This window comes from Macaca nemestrina, chromosome 8 (assembly GCF_043159975.1).
Source record: "Macaca nemestrina isolate mMacNem1 chromosome 8, mMacNem.hap1, whole genome shotgun sequence".
NCBI classification, from domain to species: Eukaryota; Metazoa; Chordata; class Mammalia; order Primates; family Cercopithecidae; genus Macaca; species Macaca nemestrina.
Window position 1 is genome coordinate 44675765 of NC_092132.1, and position 25482 is coordinate 44701246.

Genomic DNA, 25482 nt, shown 5'->3' on the forward strand with positions numbered 1-25482 from the left:
ATGCCCATCTAATTTTTGTATTTTTAGTAGAGGCAGGGTTTCACCATGCTGGTCAGGCTGGTCTTGAACTACTGACCTTGTGATCTGCCCACCTCAGCTTCCCAAAGTGATGGAATTACAGGTGTGAGCCACCACTCCTGGCTGGTTTTTATAATTTCTTTTTTCAGATGAGGAAACTCAGGCTCTGAGAAATTGAGTAACTTGTGGGGTCACACAGCTGAGCCAAGACTATAAATTTGTCTGACTCTAAAGTCTCCTTGACTCGTATTCTTTGTGGATCTCTTAAAATCTGAGAGTTTGATTATTAAAAACGATGTCTAAAAGTGTATGTTTACATAACCACTGAAGTTTCCTTTATCTGTGCTCAGTGGATTCTGTAGCCAGGCCCCCAAGGAATCACACAACATTAAGGAGTGACAAATTCAATCCCTCACCTCCTTCAAGCCTTTGTCCAGATGTCTTCTTTGGGCCTTCTCTGACCTTTATATTAAATGTCGCAAATCCCCATACGCCCACACCCTCATCCCACGCAAGGATGACCAGTTGTGCTGGTTTGCCAGGAGCAGAGTGGGGCCCGGATAAAGGGATCTTCAGTTTTCAAACCGGAGAGTCCCTGAAGAACCCAGAGAAATCAGTCACCCTACCTTGCTTAGAAAAGGCCACTGCCCTTGACAGCATGATGGCCATGGATGCCCTTGACAGGAGCTGTTTTTGCAGAGTTCTGAAGATGAGAGCACAATTAGGTTGGGTTTAAAAGAGAATAGGCCAAATACAATGCAGTACCCTGGACTGGATCAAAACAGTGAGAAAACTGGTGAAATACGAATACAATCTGGAGCTTAGTGAATAGTCATGTTGTTACCAGAAAGGGGTCCTGATCCAGACCCCGAGAGAGGGTTCTTGGATCTTGAGCAAGAAAAACTTCAGGTAAGTCTGTAAAGTGAAAGCAAGTTTATTACGAGAGTAAAGGAATAGACTGGGCAGGCTGGCTCATGCCTGTAATCCCAGCACCTTGGGAGGCCGAGGTGGGTGTATCACCTGAGGTCAGGAGTTCAAGACCAGCCTGGCCAACGTGGCGAAACCCTGTCTCTACTAAAAATACAAAAATTAGCCAGAGGTGGTGGCACTCACCTGTAATCCCAGCTACTCGGGAGGCCGAGGCAGGAGAATCGCTTGAACCCGGGAGGCAGAGTTTGCAGTGAGCCGAGATTATGCCACTGCACTCCAGCCCGAGCCAAATTCCATCTAAAAAAATAAAGATAAAAACAAAAGAACGTAAAGGAATAAATGAATGGCTGCTCCACAGGCAAAGAATCCCCAAGGGCTGCTTGTTGCTTTTTCTTTTTCTTTTTCTTTTCTTTCTTTTTTTTTTTAAGACGGAGTCTCGCTCTGTCACCCAGGCTGGAGTGCAGTGGCACGATCTTGGCTCACTGCAACCTCAGCCCCTGGGATTCAAGCAATTTGCGTGCCTCAGCCTCCCCAGTAGCTGGGATTACAGGCACCTGCCACCAAGCCCAACTAAGTTTTGTATTTTCAGTAGAGATGGGGTTTCACCACGTTGGCCAGGCTTGGCTTATTGCCCAGTTTTATGTTTTTATTATTATTATTATATACTAAACAAGGGGTGGATTATTCATGCCTCCCCTTTTTAGACCATATAAGGTAACTTCCTAGCATTGCCATGGCATTTGTAAACTCTCTGGGTGCTGGTGGGAGTACAGCAGTGAGGACGACCTGAGGTCACTCTCGTCACCATCTTGGTTTTGGTGGGTTTTAGCCGGCTTCTTTACTGCAACCTGTTTTATCAGCAAGGTCTTTATGACCTGTACCTTGTGCTGACCTCCTATCTATGCCCTAACCTCCTGGGAATGTAGCCCAGTAGGTCTCAGCCTCATTTTACCCAGCCCCTATTCAAGATGGAGTTGCGTGGCCAGGTGCGGTGGCTCACGCCTGTAATCCCAGCACTTTGGGAGTCCAAGGCGGGTGGATCACGAAGTCAGGAGTTCAAGACCAGCCTGGTCAAGATGGTGAAACCCTGTCTGTACTAAAAATACAAAAATTAGTTGGGCGTGGTGGCATGCGCTTGTAGTCTCAGCTACTCGGGAGGCTGAGGTAGGAGAATCACTTGAACCCTGGAGGCGGAGGTTGCAGTGAGTGAGATGGCGCCACTGCACTCCAGCCTGGGTGATAGAGTAAGACTCTGTCTCAAAAAAAAAAAAAAAAAAAAAAAAAGATGGAGTTGCTCTGGTTCAAATGCCTCTGACAATGTCTCCATCGTAGTTTCTTGGTTTTAACAAATAAATGTGGCATAGTAATATAAAGTGTTAACACTGGGAGAAACTCGGTCAGGAGTATGTGGGTGTTCTCTGAATTACCCTTGCAACTTTTCTATAAATCAAAAATTATTCCAAAACAAAACATTGAGAAAGAGAATGGGAGGAGATCAAAAGGGAGCAGCAAATATCACAATTTTCTCAAGGTAGAACAATTTATCTGTGGTTGGTTTTTGAGCTTTACAGAAATTCAGCCACTAAAACTTTCAGCCCTTTGGCAAAGATGCTTTTTCCCTGCTCTAAAGCAAATACTCCTGTAGAAGATGAGCAATTAATCCTTACTGGTCATTTATACCTTAATATAAATGAGTTTATCAGAGTTTATCAGCTACTTTTCAGAGAGCAAGTGGGGTGGGTAGGCAGGAAGTCACAGTTTGCTTACATCGTAAATTAGTCTTGGGCATTTACCTTTTGCTTTTGTTCTTTACATTACACAAATATAAATGCACATCATTCCTTGGATTGTTTCTTTCTTCTTTCTTCTTTTTAATGGTTGCTTACAAAATTAGCAAAAATTGGGGCAGAAACATGTTTTCTTCCTTGGTTGGTTACATGTGCTTTCAGACTGTTCGCATTTTTACAACTACTTAGCTCCTGGCACTAACCCAAGAGTAACCCACTACAGAAATAGTATCTGATCCCCCAGACGGCTTCAGGAGAGCTGGCAGCAATGGCACTCCCTCGGAGAAAGACACGTTCTTGCCTTATCTCACTGTCACAGAGCCTTAAACTTTTTGCCTCTCCTGTTGTTATTTAGACTGAGAATATTGGATTCCTAGGAGGATGAGAAACCCGTGACTAAGTGAGAAGGTCTTATATGTAAAGAAGTTGTTACAGGCGTCCTTTTTTTTTTTTTTTTTTGAGTAAAATACTAAATGTGGAATTTTATAACCCAATATTTATAAATGTCTTATGAATGAAAGCTGCTAACTGTATTTTAAATTTTAAAAACTTGACAATGTGCCAAAACAACAAAACTTTGACTTTTCAAGGATGAAATTTACACTTAAGGAATTTTTAGTTCATAAAAAAAAAAACAAAAAAAACACAAAACTTTAACCTCCAAAGGCAGAGGTAAATATACACTAGCCAGTTATTAATTGTGCAATTTCTACTAAACTTTAAAATACAGTTGAGTTCATGAATACATCAACCTTGCCACCTTGGTGGAGGTGTGACCTATGTTGTCCCACAGGGCCCCACACTGAGAAGGGCCCCATGCTTAGTTTAATGTTCTGTTGTCACCGTCTTGAAATTCTTAATACTTTTTGAACAAGGGGCCCTGGTTTTCATTTTGCACTGGGACCTGCAAAGTATATAGCTGGTCCTGCCTGGTATGGAGCCTCCCTGGTTTGGAGTAGTGTTTGGTGGAATATTTGTCAAGGGAGTGACTAGAAGGAGTCAGCCATGCAAAAAATCTTCGATGGATGTCCAGGCAGAAAGGCCAGCAAGCGCCAAGGCTTTGTGGTAGGAAAGAGCTGGGCATGTGAGCAGGGTCACCACACTACATACTTCCATAGGGCATCATTCACCCTGCAGCCTACCGAATGCCTCTCTTGGAGTTATGCAGGGTACAACCTGCATGTCTGCACATGGTGGGCCATGCACGAGAAACAGCAAAGTCAATGTGGACAGCTCCTCACAAGAGGGAGGGGAGTGGTAATGCCATGAGATCGGAGAGTCAGCCAGGCCAGGTCACAGGGGGTGTCACAGACCATGGTGATGAGTTTGGATTCTATCCTGCGGTGAGATGGAAGGCAGATGAGTTGTCAGATGAATGGCATGATCTGATTTACTTGTAAGGTGACACTGGCTTCACCAGGGAAAATGAATGGAGGGGGTCAGAGTGAAAGCAGGAAGATGAGTTAGTAGTCCAGGTTAGTGATAGTGTCATGGTGGCTTGGATTTTAGTGGTAGCAGCACAAAATAAGGTGTGAGCTGATTTCGTTTAAATTTGAGAACTAGTAGTAGTAATTACTAGAAGTAGTTATGCCTAGTTTCTGCTGGCAGCTACCAGCCTTGTTTGTTCTACATCAGAGGTAATCACTAACTTCTTAAGGTCATCAACGTGTCAGTGTTGACGGAGGCTTCTGTGACTCACTTGTTCCGAGAGTATATAGTTGCATAATAGATCTGGGCTTATTCAATTTACATTACAAAATCATGTTCATATATGAAACAAAGAATCTGACATTTCCGGTTTATTCATTTTTGGTTACCAAGAGTCACTTTTGTATCAATAGGAAATGAAACTGTAAGAAATAAAACTATCAAAAGTCCTCAAGACAGGAATTGCTGTATTATAATGACTGTGTTCCCATAGTGATCTCACAAGATATGCAAAAAACTTGGGCCACTTTGCAGTCAGCACACGACCATGGATTGACAAGAAGGCCGTTGGTGGATGGTGGGAGTCTGCCTGTAGCTGCAACGTCCTTCCAACAGGCAAAAACATTCACCAGTAACAGAGGGCTGAAAGCTGCCATAGGCTTCAGTTACCTTGAAAGCTTGTTGATGCACAGTTGTCAAAGATTTAGGAGTACAGAATTAAAAAGCCAAGCTAAGCATTTTGAAGATAGGCAACCTTATATCGTCCCAAGTCCGAGATTGACCTCCAGGATAAACAGGCAACCTGGAGAATGAGGTCACACGGGTGAAATTTGTCCTTGACCCCCTGAGCCATCTTCAGCAATATCCAGCTGTTTGTACTTTAAAATGCAGAAAAGTAGGATCAGTAGTGCCATGGATTAGAACATGAGTCACGCCTTTTAGTCATGATGCTCCTCTTTCCAGCACATGGTGGGCAGAAAGGTATAATAGCAACCACTTTCATTGCTCTGAAGCTAGGCTGCCGGGCAAGACTTGCCACGAAGACAATAGGCAACGCGGCTGTGGGATGCTTGGGAGGAAGGAGAAGCCCATAAACCCACCTGGTGTGTCAATTAGACTCAAGGTGGGTCTGCTCAAGCAAATAGGAGGAAGACAGATCCCTGATAATTTTAGAAACAAGTCCTACAGACAGATACTAACCAGGAGGCAGTTCTATCCCAGCCTGGTGTGGTAGACAGTGCTAAGGGCTCCTGCGTAGGCACAGAGGTATCAGAAGAGCAAACAGGGGCTCCTTGGCAACTTCTCATGGGAAGAGAAGACTAAAGCCAGAAGACAGGGCTAGTCCTGGCTTTGCCACCTACTAGCTGTGGAACCTTAGGCATGTTCCTTAAGCTGTTTGGATCTCAGCTTTTCTCATTTGTTGCCAAAGACCTTCCTGAGTGCTTGTCCTATGTGTCATCTCTGCAGCATTTGACACTGGTACCTACCCTGGCCTTAAGTGCCTTGCCTCTTCCATTGACTTATCTCACCCTGTGTTCTCTGACTCTCCCAGTTACTCCGACCCCTCGTTCTCATCTGCTTCATTCGTTTCTCTTCCAGTGCTCACCTCTTAAGTGGCAGTGCTCCCTCTTCCCATCTCATACTCTGGGCAATCCTGTTCACATCCAAGCTCTGACTACCATGACGTTTTCTAAATTTCTGTCTCCAACTTCAACCATTTTCAGGGTCCTTGGACAGATATTGCAACTACCCACAGGATTGGACATTTCTACCTGGATATTCTGTTTTTTGTTTTGTTTTGTTTTGTTTGAGACAGAGTCCTGCTCTGTTGCCCAGACTGGAGTGCAGTGGCGCAATCGTGGCTCACTGCAACCTCTGCCTCCAGTGTTCAAGCGATTCTGTTGCCTCAGCCTCCTGAGTAGCTGGGATTACAGGCACACACCGTCATGACTGGCTATTTTTTTTTTTTGTACTTTTAGTAGAGACGGGGTTTCACCATGTTGGCCAGGCTGGTCTCAAACTCCTGACCTCAGGTGATCCTCCTGCTTCGGCCTCCCAAAGCACTGAGATTACAGGTGTGAGCCACTGCTCCCGGCCCTACCTGGATATTCTGCAGTCAACTCAGATTCATTAAGTCTAGTACTGAGCTCATATTCTTCTCTCTTCTTCTAGAATCTCTACCGCAGGCCAGGGGTGATGGCTCACACCTGTAATCCCAGCACTTTGGGACACCAAGGCAAAAGGATCATTTGAGGCCAGAAACTTGAGACCCGCCTGGGCAACATAGCAACTTCATCTCTACTAAAAATAAAAAGGAAAACTAGCCAGGTGTGATGGCACGCGCCTATAGTCCCAGCTACTAGGGAGGGTGAGGTGGGAAGATCGCTTGAACCCAGGAGTTCAAAACTACAGTGATCTATGATGTAGATCTGCACACCAGCCTGGGTGACAGAGTGAGACCTTGTCATATATAAATAAACAAATAAAAATAAAAAAATAGACTCTCTACCAGTTAACACCATCACCATCCAATTGTCTAGAAACCTAGGAGTTGTCCACTTCTCCTTCCTCTCCCTCACCACAAGATCAAAGCAGTCATCAGAACAGAATTTATTTCTGAAGTATATCTCTTCCTCTCTGACACACACCCACTGCTTTAGTTCTGTCCTTCACTGTTTGTCTGTCTTATTCTATTACAATGGTGGCAGAGGCTGTTAATTTTCTGCCAATATTCATTCCTTTGATTTTTCTTTTAGTACAGAAGCCCAGTTTGAGCTGTATAGAAGGCTTCCCAGCTAGAGATTAGATTTTCCAAGGTTCCTTACAGCTAGTTAAGCCACAGGACCACATGGCCACATAACTAAGTTCCAACCAGAAGACTGTGGGCAAAAGTGATACACTCAACTTCCAGGTACTTTCTGGAAAAAGGAAATGGTTTCCTTCTTCCTTTCTCTTCTTCCTTTCTGCCTCTCCACAGGCTGCTCCCATAGTCCTAACATGACAGATGAGCACAAAATTCTAGGTTAGTGTTTCTCAAACTTGAGTGTGCATCAAAATCACCTGGAGGTGGCTGGGTGCCATGGCTCATGCCTGTAATCCCAGCACTTTGGGAGGCTGAGGTGTGATCACCTGAGGTCAGGAGTTTGAGACCAGCTTGGCCAACATGGTGAAACCCCGTCTCTACTAAAAACACAAAAAATTATCCACGTGGTGACACACACTGTAGTCCCAGCTACTCGGGAGGCTAAGTCAGGAGAATCACTTGAACCCAGGAGGTGGAGGTTGTAGTAAGCTGAGATTGCACCACTGTACTCCAGCCTGGGTGACAGAGCGAGACTCTGTCTCAAAAAAATAAATTAATTAATTAAATCAACTGGAGGGCTTGTTGAAATACAGATTGCTCATGTCAGTTTACCATTGCCATGGCAACACCCAGGGAAAAAACACAGATTGCTGGGCCCCACCCCTGGAGTTTCTGATTTGCTAAGACTTGGGAGAGGCCTGAAATTTTTCATTACTAATAAGTTCCCAGGTGATACTGATGCTGCTGCTCCAGCAGCTGCATTTTGAGAGCCACTCTCTTAAGAGGTAGCAAAGTAATCAGGTAAAAGAAACCTGGACCCCTGAGTGGCCTCACAGAGCCGTGTCCCTTCTGTGGCTCTTGACCACTCACTTTTACACTGTTACATGAAACTCTTGTTTGGGCCTTATTTTGAGTCTCAACGTTATAAAAGTTTAGCCTATACCCAAATAATACACCCCTTAGATCATCCTTCATGATACAACTTACACTATCTTTTTGTTTTGTTTTGAGATGGGATCTTGCTATGTTGCCAGGCTCAAGTGCAGTGGGTATTCACAGGTGTAATCATAGCTACAGCCTTAAACTCCTGGGCTCAAGCCATCCCCCCGCCTCAGCCTCCTGATTAGCTGGGACTACAGGTGTGTGCCACCATGCCCAGCCCAGCTTACACTATCTCTTAAGCCACTAATCTGACATGTCATTCCCCTTTATTAAATTCTTCAAATCTTTCCTATTGTCCAGCACAGCTTGACGCAACCAAGATGTCCTGACAAACATTAACCTGAAGCATTGTGAGGAAGGGAAGGAATCCCAGGCAGCCAGCTGGGGTGGGAGGGACGGGCATGACCCTCTTCTATTCCTTGGGCCATGGTGAGGGATTTTCAAAATCCAAGCGTTCTCAAAGTAGAAAGTATATAGTGACTTCATCATCAGGGCAGAGAATAATAATACCTAGTATCCTTTGGGTTAGATACCAGGCATATAATCCTCCAATTGCAAGAGATCTACTACTAATATTTCCATTTTGCCACTGAAGAGACAGAGATGCAGAAGTAAGTAGACCACCTGTGGTAGGTACCAACATGTGCTGCTCAGAGCCTGTGTACTTCACCCAGCTACAGGGAGTGCAGTGAGCAGACAACTTCCTCCTGCAGGGTCTCCACTGCTGCAGACATCACCCGAGGCCTGGCCCCACCTGGGGCAGCCTGTGTCTGGTGATGGAGCAAGGCAGGGTTATAAAGGCCTGGCCATTTCAGTCTGATACAGGTCAACCCTGGCAGGCCACACTCGTTCCAGAATTTCCCATCAGGTTGGCCAAGACTTTGTTGGGCCTGCTGTTTGACTTCCTCTGCCCAACCTTGCTTCTTCCTTCTTCCTCTCATAGCTGTTAATTCCTAATAAACATCTTACACTCCAAATGTGTTCCAGTGTCTGCCTGCAAAGAGCCCAACCTGCAGCCCAGCCCATGAGTAGGGGAAGCTGGGCTTCAAACACAAGCAATCTGCCCATGTTCACAAATCCACAGTGCATTGCAAAATCCACTCACAGGAGAAATTCAACTTCCTTAGCATGGCATTCCAGGCCCTTTATAATGTGACTGCAATATTCTTCACTCACCTTATTTCCCACCACTCCCCAAGACAGGCCCTACTCCATTCCCATTCCGAGCATTTACTCAAGTGGTATATTGACAGGAACGCCCTCCTTCCTCCTGACAAGGTCCTTCCAAGCCTAACTCAGACACCTTCTCCTCTGTGAAGCTTCCCTGCGGTCCCCAGAGAGGAAGGAGCTGTCTGGGGTAGTGAATGGAGCCTGGGAGTCTGTCAGGCCTCAGTTCAAATTCCAGCTTCATGACATAGCTATGCGACATGGAGAGAAGTCCTTAACTCCATCTCCTATCCTACACGACGATAATAGCAACTTACTTACCAGGTTTTGAATTAAACGAAATCTATACATCAGCTGGGCACCATGACTCAGGTATATAATCTCAGCACTTTGGGAGGCCAAGGCAGGAGGATCACTCGAGGCCAGGAGTTTGAGATCAGCCTGGGCAACATAGAAAGACCCTGTCTCCACAAAAACTTTCCTTTTAAAAATTAGTTGGGTATGGTGGCACGTGCCTGTGGTCCCAGCTATTCAGGAGGCTGAGGCAGGAGAAGTGCTTGAGCCCTGGAGTTGGAGGCTACAGTGAGCTATGATGGCACCACTGCACTCCAGCATGGATGACAGCAAGACCCTATTTCTAAAAATAATAACAATAATAAAATAAAATAAATCTGTCTACCACCTAGCCTAGTGCTTCTCGAACTTTAATGTGCATAAATATGTCCTGAACGTTTTGCTCAGATGCAGATTCTCTTCTTTTTTCTTTCTTTTCTTTTTTTTTTTTTTTTTTGAGACAGAGTCTCGCACTGTCACCCGGGCTGGAGTGCAGTGGTGCAATCTTGGCTCACTGCAACCTCCACCTCCCGGGTTCAAGCAATTCTTCTGCCTCAGCCTCCCAAGTAACTGAGATTACAGGTGCCCCCCACCACACCCAGCTAATTTTTTGTATTTTTAGTAGAGACGGAGTTTCACTATGTTGGCCAGGCTGATCTCGAACTCCTGACCTCAGGTGATCCACCCAACTTGACCTCCCAAGTCCTGGGATTACAGGCGTGAGCCACTGCGCCCAGCCAGATGCAGATTTTCAATCAGTGGGTCTGGGGTGGGGCCTGAGATTCTGCATTTCTAGCAAGCTCCCAGGTGATGCAGCTGCTGGGGGTCCGTGGACCACACTTGGAGTAGCAGGGCAGAGCCCTAGCCCAACACCTGGCACTTGGCTAGCACTCAATGACATGTACTCTCCCCACCCCTTTCATTACTCCCTCTTCCTGGCACCCATAGCATTTCACTCTTACCACCTACACACTGCTCACCACACCATACTTTAGTTGGTTACTATGTTCGCATCTCCCACTGCACTGTATTGAGGACAGAAATTATATTATCATCTTCTCGGTATCACCAATGCCCAGCAGAGCGACAGGTATATGAAAGAGGATCAATAAATATTTGATGAATGGAGCCTTTAAAATGGAAATAAAAATATCAACTCTGCTTGTCTCAAGTTGTTGTAATGAGCAAATGTGATAATTTGGGAGAGAGAGCGTAGAAACACGTATCGAGTGGTACAAATATAAAGTATTTTTACCCGTCAGCCCTCCAGCCAGCAGCAGTTCAGACGGATGCAGCTGAAGTGTGTTTACTCATGGCATTTGCTCAGACGCTAGCGATTTTAAAAACTCAGATTCATCTATAGTTTAAAAATAAACCGTATCCTCTTCAGGATAACAACTGTGGCACTCTTTGCCAATTATAAGAAAGTAATTATAATGATTTCAATGAAAAGGATGTGTCTTTCAATCCATAGGCAACCAATCAATCAATCATGAAGCAGGCACAGAGTACCTCTCTCCAGGAGGCACTGGGCTTACAAAAGACATTTGCTTATCGACCTCCCCCAAATGAGCAGGAGATACCAGCCTTGTCATCTCCTGCCTGTTTGAAGGGTATAACATTCAAAGAGACATCCAGATGAGGCGAAAGAGAGAAAAATATCACAAAATGTAGACTATACCAAGTCAATGAGTATTCCTCTCACGCAGCTTGATACCAGGTATGCTTTCTGGATTCATGTGGGTACTGTAAGTCTCAGACATGGGGGGAGGCAGATGGTCCACACAGCTGCAATAGAAAAAGAATTTTGAGCCGGATGTGGTGGTGTGTGCCTGTAGTCCCAGCTCCTCAGGAGGCTGAGGCAGGAGGATCCTCTGAGCCTAGGAATTAAAGTCTAGCCTGAGCAACATAATGAGACTCTATCTCTTGAAAAACAAAACTTGCAAAAAAAAAAAAAAGTGATTTTTTTTTTCTTTCTTTCCCTTTTTTTTTTTTTTTTTTTTTTGAGATGGAGTCTCACTCTGTCACACAGGCTGGGGTGCAGTGGTGTGACCTCAGCACACAGCAGTCTCTGACTCCTGGGTTCCAGCGATTCTCCTGCCTCAGCCTCCCGAATAGCTGGGACCATAGGTGCCACTACACCTGGCTAATTTTCATATTTTTAGTGGAGACAGGGTTTCACCATGTTGGCCAAGCTGGTCTCGAACTCCTGACCTCAAGTCATCCACCTGCCTTGGCCTCCCGAAGTGCTGGGATTATAGGCATGGGCCACTGTGCCTGGCCAAAAAAAAAAAAAAAAGAGATTTTTAATGAAAAGATGACTCACTGAGTGAGGGCAGAGTCAAGATAACCAAGCGAGGCACCTAGGGACCAAGAACAGTGGAAGACATCACTACCAATGCCAAGAGTCAGGGGCAAAAATTGCTATTACCAGAGCTTAAAAACTGGAGCCCTGGTGTAAACACCAAGTGCAGTGGTATTTACAACTAATTTATCACAACCAGCTACTGATTCCTTTGTTCCTTCTCCACTCCCACTGCTTCGCTTGACTAGCCTAAAAAAAAAAAAAAAAAAAAAAAAGGCCGAGTGTAGTGGCTCACGCCTGTTAATCCCAGCACTTTGGGAGGCCGAGGTGGGCACATCATGAAGTCAGGAGTTCGAGACTAGCCTGGCCAACATAGTGAAATCCCGTCTCTACTAAATATACAAAAAATTAGCCAGGTGTGGTGGCAGGTGCCTGTAATCCCAGTTACTCAGGAGGCTGAGGTAGGAGAATCACTTGCACCCAGGAGAGGGGAGGTTGCAGTGAGCCGAGATTGCACCATTGCACTCCTGCCCCAGTGACAGTGCGAGACTCTGTCTCAAAATAAATAAATAGGCCAGGTGCAGTAGCTCATGCCTATAATCCCAGAACCATGGGAGGCTGAGGCAGGTGGATCACATGGTCAGGAGTTCAAGACCAGCCTGGCCAAGATGATGAAACCCCGTGTCTACTAAAAATACAAAAATTAGCTGGGCGTGGTGGCACACACCTGTGATCCCAGCTACTGGGGAGGCTGAGGCAGAGAATTGCTTGAACCTGGGAGGCAGAGGTGGCAGTGAGCCGAGATCATGCCATTGCACTCCAGCCTGGGCGACAGAGCAAGACTCCGTCTCTAAATAAATAAATAAATAAATAAATAAATAAATAAATAACTGGAGCCCCGGAAAAGTGAATGCTCCATGGAAGCTGTGACCACAAAGGGACACAATCACTATGATTCATAATGAAGAATCATAGGGAGAGAGCGAGAGGAATACATATTCTGACCTTTCTCTATTTCTAGCCTCCTGCCACCCACTGGTGCCTCCCATTGACTTAACCCAAGCCTTCCAGCAAGGGAGCCTAGGTAGTGCACCACATAGACATCAGCCTTCCAGGCACAAAGCGAGGCAGAGAAGGGCAGAAAATGCATCAGTTAGTGGGCTGGGCACTGTGGCTCCCACCTGTAATTCAGCAATTAGAGAGGCTGAGGCAGACTGCTTGAGGCCAGGAGTTCAAGGCCAGCCTCGGTAACATAGTGAGACCATGTCTCTGTGAGGAAAAAAAAAAAAAAAAAAAAAGCCGGGCACGGTGGCTCATGCCTGTAATCCTAGCACTTTGGGAGGCCAAGGCAGGTGGCTTACCTGAGGTCAGGAGTTCAAGACCAGCCTGGTCAACATGGTGAAACCCCATCTCTACTAAAAATAAAAAAATTAGTTAGGCATGGTGGAGCGTGCCTGTAATCCCAGCTATTCGGGAGGCTGAGGCAACAGAATTACTTGAACCTGGGAGGCGGTGGTTGCAGTGAGCCGAGATTGTGCCACTGCACTCTAGCCTGGGCAATAAGAGTGAAACTCTGCCTCAAAAACAAACAAACAAACAAAAAATAACAAAAAAACCAACAAATAGTGGGTGTGGTGGTGCACAACTGACAATTGTAGTACTTCCAGCTACTCTGGAGGCTGAGGTGGGGGGATCACTTGAGTCCAGAATTCAGGTTTCAGTGAGCTATGATTGCACCACTGTACTCCAGCGCCTGAGTAACAGAGACCCTGTCTCTCTCTTAAAAAAAAAAAAAAGAAGAAGAAGAAGGCCAGCGTGGTGGCTCACACCTATAATCCAAGCACTTTGGGAAGCTGAGGCAGGCGCATCACCTGAGATCAGGAGTTTGAAACCAGCCTGGCCAACATGGTGAAACCCCATCTCTACTAAAAATACAAAATTATCCAGGTATCCTGACGTGTGCCTATAATCCCAGCTATTTGGGAGGCTGAGGCAGGAGAATCATTTGAACCCCGGAGGCAGTTGTTGCAGTGAGCTGAGATTACACCACTGCACTCCAGCCTGGGCAACAGAGTGAGAGAGAGAGAGAGAGAGAGAGAGAGAGAGAGAGAGAGAGAGAGAGAAAGAAAGAAGAAAGAAAGAGAGAAAGAGAGAGAGAGAAAGAGAGAGAGAAAAAGAAAGAGAGAGAGAAAGAGAGAGAGAAAAAGAAAGAGAGAGAGAAAGAGAGAGAGGGAAAGAGAAAGAAAGAAAGAAAGAAAGAGAGAGAAAGAAGGAAGGAAGGAAAGAAAGAAAGAAAAAAAGAAAGAAAGAAAGAAAGAAAGAAAGAAAGAAAGAAAGAAAGAAAGAAAGAAAGAAAGAAAGAAAGAAAAAGAAAGGAGGGAGGAAGGGAGGGAGGCAGGGAGGGAAGGAAGGAAGGAAGGAAGGAAGGAAGGAAGGAAGGAAGGAAGGGAGGGAGGGAGGAAGAAAGGAAGGGAAGGATCAGTTGGGAGTTGGGATAGAGTTGGGCACTCAGTCAGTTCAGAGATACCCTTGAGCTCTTCCCTCAATTGCCCTAATCCTGGTGATACTAGTCCCAGACTATCCTTTTCCCCATATTTTCTAGGTGCCTGGTCTTTCTGACTCTTCCAGTCTTCATAAAACTGCTCATAACTGGAGCAAATCCTCTAGTTATGTAATGTAAACCAGTATAATTCAAGACCACCCAGTTCCAGTTAAAACCTGAGAGACTAAGACAGAAACAACCATCAATTCTGCATCAATCACTAGAGATAAAAATCTTTGTAATCCACCAAACTGTAATGTCTAGTAACTCAGGGCTAAGAAACGAATTTACTTAACCAAAGATTACTTTTCAATCAATTGTGCAAAAGTACATGCAAACCACACAAAAAATGAAAGTAGCATCCAAGCGGGAGCAGGATGTTTTGCGAACAGTTCCTCCGTGCTTATAAATTCCTATTGGATGTGCATAAATCCAGAGAGGCCAGGAGTTCACCCTAACTGGAAGAGAGCCTCTCCTCCCCAAAAAGGGACCTCTGCACAGTCAGCAGGCCAGCACGCTGCTGTTTGGCCTGAAAAAGGAACTGGCCGAATGCCAGGATGAAAGTTTTCTTTTTTAGCAACATGTTCATCATTGTCTTCATCAAAGTGACTATAAAAAAAAGCCACACAAAAGAATGACATAATCCTGGACCTGCCCTCTGTTGTTTATAGTATAAGCAAGATTTACTAGTGCAAATAGGTGTGGACAGATTGAAGACATGTTATGGTGAACCAGCAAAAAAAGAAAAAAGAAAGAAAAGAATTCACAGCCTACACACAAAAGGGATAACAGCAAGAGTTAACAGAATGCACATACAGTAGTCCTATGGGGTAGGTATTATTATTATCCCTTTTCTATAAAATATGAACATGAAGTTTTAAACCTCACATTCACATAGTGAGTGGCTGGTAGAGCCATGTATACCTAACAACTGGCTTGGGTACCTGTTTCTTTTTTTCTCTCTCTCTTTTTTTTTTTTTTCGAGATGGTGTCCCGCTTTGTCACCCAGGCTGGAGTGCAGTGGTGTGATCTCCACTCACTGCAACCTCCGCCTCCTGGGTTCACCATGTTGAAACCCTCCTGGGTTTCACTATGTTGGCCAGGCTGGTCTCCAACTCCTAACCTCAAGTGATCTGCCCGCCTTGGCCTCCCAAAGTGCTGGGATTACAGGTATGAGCCACGGCACCCAGCCTCGGATACGTGTTTCTGTACAGCCAGTATGCGTGGTGTCTGACAGACCCACCTGCCGATCCAACCTCCACTACACTAGTTGTTTGATCTTGTAAAAACTCCTTGACCCTCTTGGCTTTTATTTTATAAATAAGTTTCCTTATTTCCAAAAATGGAGACAGGCCAGGCGCGGTGGTTTACGCCTGTAATCCTAGCACTTTGAGAGGCCAAGGCGGGTGGGATCACTTGAGGTTAGGAGTTTGAAACCAGCCTGGCCAAGATGGTGAAATCCCATCTCTACTAAAAATACAAAAATAATTTAGCCAGGCATGGTGGTGGGCACCTGTAATCACAGCTACTCAGGAGGCCAAGGCAAGAGAATTGCTTGAACCCAGGAGGTGAAGGTTGCAGTGAGCTGAGATGCGCCACTGCGCTCCAGCCTGGGTGACAGAGGGAGACTTTGTCTCAAAAATAAATAAATAAATATAAATAAAAAGGGAGAGAATCGCATCTACTTTGAACAGGTATTCTAAGGATTCAAGGAAATGTATATATGGGAAGTAAAAGTCCTCAGTAATTGGCAATAATTATTAATAGATAATAATAAGAAACTATAAAAATGGGCATGCAAAAAGTTTTCACTAACCTAGAAAAGGCCCCTGTAAGAGTCTGTTCTGAACCCTTACAACGAAAAGAACGCCTGGGGGTGCTGAGCAGCTTGGTGGCCATGACAGGAGGATCCCTTGCGGCCAGGAGTTCCAGACCAGCCTGGTCAACATAACAGACCCCATCTCTACAGAAAAAAAAAGAATGCCCAGGGGCTCTCAGCATGTGTACTGAACTCCCGCCCTTGCCCTCCTTGGCTCCAGGCTACAAGCCTTCTCTTGTTCTCTGTCCCTCTTCCGAGCAAATGCACTGCTGCTTGACTTCTGACTTTAGGGCCCTTAGAATTTTTCAGACGGCTCTAAGGCCAGAAGTTATCCTCTTTCCTGATAAACCAGCCATGTGACTTGTACATCCTGCAGTGCTGAGAGGAAGGAGGGCAGAATGGGAAGTGGGAAAGTTTGGCCATGGGGAGAATGCTCAGGCTACTGAGCTGAGATTATGAAAGGATTATTGATGGAAACCTTCACTAGGAAAGGAAAAGACTTCAGGGGAGGCTCCTTGAATTCAGCTCCAGCAGAATTACCAGGACCACCCATCCCCAGCCTGTTCCCTTCTTCTCCCTCTTCCCTCCTCTTCCCAAAGTGGTGAGTTCTGTGCCAAGACACACACACACGCACAAACAAAAAACGAGAAGAGGGACTTTTAGACTCCACTAGGAATCATTCCATTTGGTGTATAGTTTCTAGGTTTGGTCTGTTCTCACTGGTTTTACATGGTCCAAAGCCCCACCCAGTGCCAGCTCTGGATTCAAAAGGTTCCAAGGCCAAATCTAGTCCAGAGAGGTGACCAGGTTGTGGGAAGCCAGAATTGCTGCTTCAGAGTCAAATCCAAAAGGCAAGGCCAAGATGAAAGTGGGGAGATTCACTGGGCATGGTGGTTCATGTCTGTAATCCCAGCACTTTGTGAGGCCAAGGCGGGTGGATCACGAGGTCAGGAGTTCCAGACCAGCCTGGCCAAGATGGTGAAACCCTGTCTCTACCAAAAATACAAAAATTAGCCGGGTGTGGTGGCAGGTGCCTGTAGTCCCAGCTACTCGGGAGACTGAGGCAGGAGAATCGCTTGAACCCGGGAGGTGGAGGTTGCAGTGAGCCAACATCGTGCCACTGCACTCCAGCCTGGGTGACAGAGCAAGACTCCGTCTCAAAAAAAAAAAAAAGAAAATGGCTGGGCGCGGTGACTCATCCCTGTAACTTTGGGAGGCCACGGCTGGCAGATCATGAGGTCAGGAGATCAAGACCATCCTGGCCAACATGGTGAAACTCCGTCTCTACTAAAACTACAAAAATTAGCTGGTCATGGTGGTATGTGCCTGTAACCCTAGCTACTTGGGAGGCTGAGGCAGGAGAATCACTTGAACCAGGGAGTTGGAGGTTTCAGGGATCTGAGATCACGCCACTACACTCCAGTCTGGCAACAGAGCGAGATTCCGTCTCAAAAAAAAAAAAAAGAAAGTGGGGAGACTCGTAGGGGAGCATAGGAAACTGGTAAATACAAGATCACTTGAGCTTAGAAGTTCAGGACCAGCCTGAGCAACATAGGGAGACCCTATCTCTACAAAAAATAATTTTTAAAAAATTAGCCAGGCATGGTGGTACATTCCTGTAGTCCCAGCTAATTGAGAGGCTGAGGCTAGAGGATCATTCAAGGCTGCAGTGAGCTTTGATGGCACCACTGCAGCACTCTAGCCTGAACAACAGAATGAGACTGTAAAAAAAAAAAAAAAAGAAAAGAATAGGCCTACAAGCCAATAAAATCATGTTTTAAAATAATTTTTATGAAAATGAGGCAGTTTGTGGCAAATTTTTTTAAAGGCAGAATACAAAGCCATATATTAACAATGTCCAAAATGAGTTGAATATATATGTATATATAATTCACAAAAACTTTGATTCTGCTTGTAGCTGGGTGATTTTAATTTCCAAGTTTATTTTTTCTGGATTTTTCCTAAATAACATGTATTGCTACCTAGGAAGTTTTTTCTGAAAAAAAAAAAAAAAAGAAAGAAATGAATCTGGCTGGACGCAGTCACTCACACCTATAATTCCAGCACTTTGGGAGGCTGAGGTGGGCAGATCACTTGAGGTCAGGGGTTTGAGACCAGCCTGGTTAAAATGCGGAAACCCCATCTCTACTAAAAATACAAAAATTAACCAGCCATGGTGGTGGGCACCTGTAATCCCAGCTACTCGGGAGGCTGAGGCAAGAGAATCACTTGAGCCCAGGAGGCAGAAGTTGCAGTGAGCCAAGATCTCACCGTTGCACTGCAGCCTGTGTGACAAAGCAAGACTCGGTCTCAAAAAAAAAAAAAAAGAAGTAAATGAACCCACAGATTAGTAAGTAGTAGTTTCCTGTGAAGTGAATTATGGGTTCATGAATATTTTATATTTCTTCATTTATATTTTCTGTATGCTTTAGATTGTTCTACATCAATATATATTGCTTTTATACTAAAAAATTAAGTTTTCATAAGGGACACAGTAACAGTGGAAAATAAGGGAAAATCTACAGTTGCCCAGTTTTTGTTTTTTGTTTTTTGTTTTTTGTTTTTTTTTGAGATGGAGTTTCTCTCTTGTCACCCAGGCTGGAGTGCAATGGCACAATCTCGGCTCATTGCAACCTCTACCTCCCAGGTTTAAGCGATTCTCCTGCTTCAGTCTCCCAAGTAGCTGGGATTATAGGCACACACCACATGCCCTGCTAATTTTTGTATTTTTAGTAGAGATGGGATTTCGCCATGTTGGCCAGGCTGGTCTCAAACTCCTGACTTCAGGTGATAGATACGCTTGCCTCGGCCTCCCACAGTGCTGGGATTACAGGCATGAGCCACCATGCCTGGCTGCACAGTTGCCCAGTTCTAAATCTAGAAACAGTCCTTTCTCTTTCACTTCCTACACCCAACTTATCAGCAAGCTCTGTTAACCTTACCTCTGAAATGTATCCAGTATCTCACCTGTTCTCCTGCTCTTCCTCCATTGCCACCCTGGTTCAAGCCTATCACCTGGATTATACCACAATAACCTCCTAACTGATCTCTCTGATTCCATTCTCTGCCCTATACAATCACTTCTCCATGTCATGGCCAAAGAGAGCTTCTGACACATAAAGAGGATCATGTCGGTCCCCTGCCTTAGAACCTCCAATGGCTCCCAATTACCCTTACAATAAAACCCACACTCCTCACCCCAGCTGGAACTCATGCTTCAACCTCCTCTCCCAACACCTCTCCCCGTTGACACCTCTCCCCCTCGACACTTCTCCCACTCGCTCCTTCTTTTTGTTTCTCAAACATGCCAGGTCCTTTCACACTTTAGGGAGAGCTTGCATTTGCTGTTCCCTCAGCCTTCGAGCCTTCATCCCACGGATCTTTAGCTGCCTGTTCCTTCTTCTCATTCAGGTCTCAGCTTGAACCTCCTCTCTGCAGAGGGGCCTTTGCTGAGCGTCAGAAAGAGCCCACCAGTCCTCTCCAGCTGGTCACTCTCACTATAACCCCCGATACTTTCTATTTTCTAACTGCCTGCATCACCAAAGTAAAGAGAAGCTACTTTATCCTTCTTATTCAGCCATTTTCCCAGAACTTAGAACAGAGCCCAGCACAAAGAAAGCATCAACTATTTTTAAATAAGATTAGGGGAAAGGTGGCTGATTCAAATTACAAGTCTATACTCATCAAGAGAAAGGAAGCAAAATCCTTTCCTCTGACCAATTTTTTTTTTTTTTTTTTTTTGAGACAAGATCTCACTCTGTCACCCAGACTGGAGTACAGTGGTGAGATCACAGCTCACTGCAGCCTTGACTTCCCAAGCTCAAGTGATCCTCCCATCTCAGCCTTCCAAGTAGCTGAGACTTCAGGTGCATGCCACCACGTCCAGCTAATTGTTTCTATTTTTTATAAAGACAGGGTCTCACTATACTGCCCAGGCTGGTCTTGAACTCCTGGCCTCAAATGATTTTCCCACCTCAGCCTCCTAAAGCACTGGAATTATAGGCTTGAGCCACCGTGCTCGACCTGGACTTTGCATTTAACAAGTAAGTTTATGCCGTCATGTAGAGATATGATTTTAAATGTATTTGATTCAATAACATATATACATAGGTCAATATTCCCTGGATGATCCCCTAGGTCCCTTTTCCTAGAGGCAACTACTACTACCAACCTGATAAATGATTACGTCATTCATGGGATTCACTCATGCTTACTGGATCAGAATCTTCAGGCTGCAAATATTTTCTCCAGCCCTTCCCACATGTTCAACTATCACAAAGACTTGTGTAATGAATACAAGATACAAAATCAGAAGATTGTTTACCAGTTTTAATTCAAATTCTTACCAGGCTATTCCCCAGCCCTTTCAGGCCCTAGAAAGGCCTATGCCATTTGCTGCAGTTGGACAAGTTTCTAGACAAACTAGAAAATCTGGATTTCAGGACAAGTTCAACGTCTAGACAGACAACACCCTGGCGGTGGTTTCAGAGATTAAGAGATGTACTCCCCTCCGATATCACCCACATGGGCTTTCTATGACAGGCACAACTCCATCTCCTTTGCTCTAAGGCAGTGTGGTTTCATATGGGGTCATTCAAAGAACACGGGCTAAACAGCCTGGATTCAAACCCCAGGTTTACTTCTTGAAAACTGTGTGACCTAGGACATCTTGCTTAACTTCTCTGAGCTCTTTTCTCTAGTATAAAATCGAAGAATACCTACCTCCTAGTGTTGTTGTGAAGATTAAATGTAATGATATACGTGAATGGCTCTCAACAAGTAGTCATCTCATGGTTAAATGACTTTGGATTTATGTAAAATTCAGATGACCTCCCCCGGGGGTGTCTTCCATGACCGACCACACCCGACTCTGTGGCATCAGCATCTGCAGGTCCCCGAGGAGTCTCTCTCTTCCTGTCTGGAGTCAGCCCCTCTGCAGTTGATCTCCATTGCAACCCTCCTCCTGCTCCTCCAGGATCTGCTTTCATCGTTAGTTTTTTCTCTCTTCTATCTTGAATCTCTCTTTGTCCATTGACTCTCTCTTCTCTCACAGGTTTGCTGAAGTCTTTTTTTTTAAGGCAGACTCACTCGGCCACCCAGGCTGGAGTGCAGTGGTGCCATCATGGCTCACTGCAACCTCAAACTCCCAGGCTCCAGCAATCCTCCCACCTCCTGAGTAGCTTGAACCAGAGACATGCACCAGCACGTCTGACTAATTTTTTATTTTCTGTAGAGATGGGGGTCTTGCTATATTGCCCAGACTGGTCTTGAACCCTGGGCTCAAACAATCTGCTCACCTTGGCCTCCCAGAGTACTGGGATTACAGGCATGAGCCGCCATGCCCAGTCACGTCTTTCATACTTGAAACAAAAAGCCCATTGGTAACTCTTGTGTGTTTTCCATTACTTCCCACTCTTGTCTTCTCTCTTAACAAGATTTTTTTTTTAAGTATGAAAAGTTTTAATCACTAAACTTAAAAAGAGCCTGAGCGACTGGTCAGACCCCTCAGGCTGGGACAGGACTTCCAAGATCAGCTCAAGCCTGAAAGCTAAGTATACCTCCCTTCTCATGGAAGAGCTGGCTTCCATGTTGGTGATAAATGGATCCTGGCTGAGGTCTGGAGCAGAGTGGGACGGACTGAACAGTGACAAAGGAAAGGAGCCCAGTTCCTCCACAACTCTTCTCTGCTTTTAAGAGCCTGGGGAAGGCTGGGTGTGGTGGTTCACACCTGTAATCCCAGCATTTTGGGAGGCTGAGATGGGAGGATCATTTGAGGCCAGAAGTCTAAGACCAGCCTGGCCAACATGGCAAAACCCCATCTCTACTAAAGATATAAAAATTAGCTGGCCATAGTGGTGTGCATCTGTAATCCCAGCTACTCGGGAGGCCGAGCAGGGGAATCGCTTGAACCTGGGAGGCGGAGGTTGCAGTGAGCCGAGATCAGGCCATTGCATTCCAGCCTGGATGACAGAGCAAGACTCTGTCTCAAACAAACACACACAAACAAACTTGAATGACTCTTTCTTCCCCTCGAGACGTCTGGATCTCCTTGATTTGATCCCTATCTCTCAGCTACCCCCCAACTTTCACTAGTTGTCCTCCCACTTTGCTGTGCTAATTCTCTTCTCTGTGCCTTGGATTATGCTGGGAATGCCCTGCCTACCTCCCTTTACCTGAAAACCTTATCACCTTTTAAGATAAAATTCAGATGTTATCAGCCAGGCGCGGTGGCTCACGCCTGTAATCCCAGCACTTTGGGAGGCTGAGGTGGGTGGATCACAAGGTCAGGAGATGGAGATCATCCTGGCTAACATGGTGAAACCCCGTCTCTACTAAAAATACAAAAAAAATTAGCTGGGCGTGGTGGGGAGTTCCTGTAGTCCCAGCTACTTGGGAGGCTGAGGCAGGAGAATCACTTGAACCCAGGAGGCAGAGCTTGCATTGAGCTGCGATCACACCACTGCACTCCAGCCTGGGCGTCTGAGCAAGACTCCATCTTAGAGAAAACAAAAAAAGCAATTCAGATGTTAATATCTCCAAGAATCCTCCCCTGAACCCTCAGGCAGGATTGTGGCTACCTTGTGATAATAAATTCCAAGAAGACTGGCAGCCTGTCTGCTGAGATATTTCCTAGCTGACTCAGAAATCTGATTTCATCAGCATTTTAAGAACAAATTAGCCAGGCGTGGTGATGCGTGCCTGTAGTCCCAGCTACTCAGGAGGCTGAGGTAGGAGGATCCCATTAGCCTGGGAGGTATTTCTCAGGAAATAAAGTTTTCCTCAATATCTCCACTCCTCACCCCACTTTCCCTGCACAGCTCTCACCCCATGCTTCTGATAATAACAGATACATGTGAAAGTTTCTAGTTTCTTTCTTTCTTTCTTTCTTTTTTTGAGACAGAGTTTCACTCTTGTTGCCCAGGCTGGAGTGCAATGGCGCGATCTTGGCTCACTGCAACCTCCACCTCCCGGGTTCAAGTGATTCTCCTGCCTCAGCTTTCCAAGTAGCTGGGATTACAGGCATGCGCCACCATGCCCAGCTAATCTTGTATTTTTAATAGAGACAGGGTTTCTCTGTGTTGGTCAGGCTGATCTCAAACTCCCAACCTCAGGTGATCCACCTGCCTCGGCCTCCTAAAATGCTAGGATTACAGGTGTGAGCCACCACACCCGGCCTCTAGTTTCTATTTGGCTGCTACAGAGAGGCCTTCAACAAGAGCTTGGAAATACAGTTCAGCTCTTGAATGATGACTTTAAGGATCTTGATGACTTTAAGGATCAAAGTACAAGCTGAGAGGATGGCTTTTACTAACAGGTTCTTCAGCAGCTACATTAAAGGATTAATGAGCAAGAGGCACCCAGGCCAGGGTTTGGGGAGTGACTTTTGGTAGGCCAGGAAAGTAAAAAGGGAGTCACATAAACTAGCATGGGTAGTGATTATCCAGACTTCAGCCTGGGATGAGGGGACACAAATGAACTGTCTTCTGATATCATGGTCCCTTTGGCAAACCCATTCCTGATGTAGAGATAGAGGCATCAAACTTTCACCCCGATTCCACCAAATGCTTGATTTACTCAGCTTCCATTGTTCTGATTTTCATTCATCTCCATGGGTAGGTCTGTTTGCTATTTATAACAATAATGACTATTACTATTTTGCCAACTGCATTGACTTTAGTAAAAGGGTAAGTCTGTTTGCAGGGAAAGAGTGCGTTAGTCTCTCACATTCCAGTATTACAGTTTTAAGAAAATTATCATTCTTTTTTAAATTAATCTGTTCATATCCTGCTTCATGCATTACATTTTTCTTTTTCTTTTTTCTTTTTTTTTTTTTTTTTGAGACAGAGTTTAGCTCTTGTTGCCCAGGCTGGAGTGCAATGGCGCAATCTCGGCTCACCATAACCTCTGCCTCCCGGGTCCAAGAGAGTCTCCTGCCTCAACCTCCCAAGTAGATGGAATTACAGGCATGCGCCACCATGTCCAGCTAATGTTTTGTATTTTTAGTAGAGATGGGGTTTCTCCATGTTGGTCAGGCTGGTCTCGAACTCCTGACCTCAAATGATCCGCCTATCTTGGCCTCCTAAAGTGCTGGGATTACAGGCGTGAGCCACTGTCCCTGGAGACTTTACACATTTTTCAAGAAAATAGTTAATTTGAGCCCACCGCTAAGAGATGAATTTTTGTCTTTCTTTCTTCCCCTTCCTTCCTTCCTTCCTTCCTTCCTTCCTTCCTTCCTTCCTTCCTTCCTTCCTTCCTTCCTTCCTTCCTTTCTCTCTTTATTTCTCTCTCTCCCTTCCTTCCTTCCTTCCTTCCTTCCTTCCTTCCTTCCTTCCTTCCTTCCTTTTCTTTCTTTCTTTTTCTTTCTTTCTCTTTCTTTTTTCTTTCTTTCCTTTCTTTCTCTATTTCTCTCTTTTCTTTCTCTTTCTCTCTTTCTTTCTCTTTCTCTCTTTCTCTCTCTCTTTCTTTTTTTTTTTTTTTCATGGTGTCGATCACCCAGGCTAGAGTGCAGTGGTGCAATCACAGCTCACTGTAGCCTCAAACTCTTGAGCTCAAGTGATCCTCCCACCTCAACTTCCCAAGTAGCTGGGACTACAGGCTCCAACCACTGCACCTGGCTAGATTTTAAAAATATTTTTGTAGCGTTGGGGTCTCAGTATGTTGTCCAGGCTGACCTTGAATTCTGGGCTCAAGTAATCCTTCCACCTACGCCTCCCAAAGTTCTGAGATTACAGGCATGAACCGTTGCACCCAGCTCTTGGTGAAAATTTTAGGCAATGATTCCTCTCCTCTATCTCCACTCCAGCACAATTTTCAAGAGCTGCAGCTCTTTTAACAACTTGTTAGGGTTAGAAGTTGCCACAGCAGTAAAATTGTGGTGAAAAGAACATAGGGAAGTGATGGAAGCTCAGTGATCAGACCCTGAGACCTATAGAGAAGGAAGGTGAGGAATAGCGCTGTTTTGGTGTTTTTGTTTGTTTGTTTTGAGACAGAGTCTCACTAATTTTTTTTTTTTTTTTGTATTTTTTGTAGAAGCGGGGTTTTGCCATATCACCTAGGCTGGTCTGGAATTGCTGGCCTCAAGTGATCCACCCGTCTGGGACTCCCAAAGTGCTGGGATTATAGGCCACCACACTGGCCAGCACGGTTTATTCTGTGCACCCATACCTAGCCCCACCCCACCATCTCAACATCAGTGGATCTCAAGTGCAGTCTCTACATCAGTGGCATCAGCACTGCAGGGGACTTGGTAGAAATTCAGCGCCTCACCTCTGACCTACTGAATCAGAAACTCTGGTGGTTGGACCCAGCAATCTGTTTGAACAAACCCTCGAGGTGACTGTTTTTGGATTTGAGAATCACTGATCTAGGGCAGAGTCCAGGGCCCTCCTCACAAGGCACACCCTGACC

The 25482-nt window shown here is 45.3% G+C and overlaps 1 long non-coding RNA gene across 2 annotated transcripts in view; it reads right to left on the reverse strand.

Moving 5' to 3' along the window:
• Nucleotides 1–533: 533 nt before the first annotated feature.
• LOC105476049 (uncharacterized) overlaps nt 534–25482 on the reverse strand; it is a 29305-nt gene continuing 4356 nt past the window's right edge. The window contains exons 2-4 of one of the 2 annotated variants that reach the window (XR_011606851.1): nt 11090–11196; nt 1132–1245; nt 534–613 (exon numbers count right to left, since the gene is read on the reverse strand). This is a non-coding gene — a long non-coding RNA (uncharacterized lncRNA). Of the gene's footprint in view, nt 614–1131; nt 1246–4925; nt 5042–11089; nt 11197–25482 lie in introns of those variants that run through there. The other variant, XR_011606852.1, reaches the window with a different exon arrangement.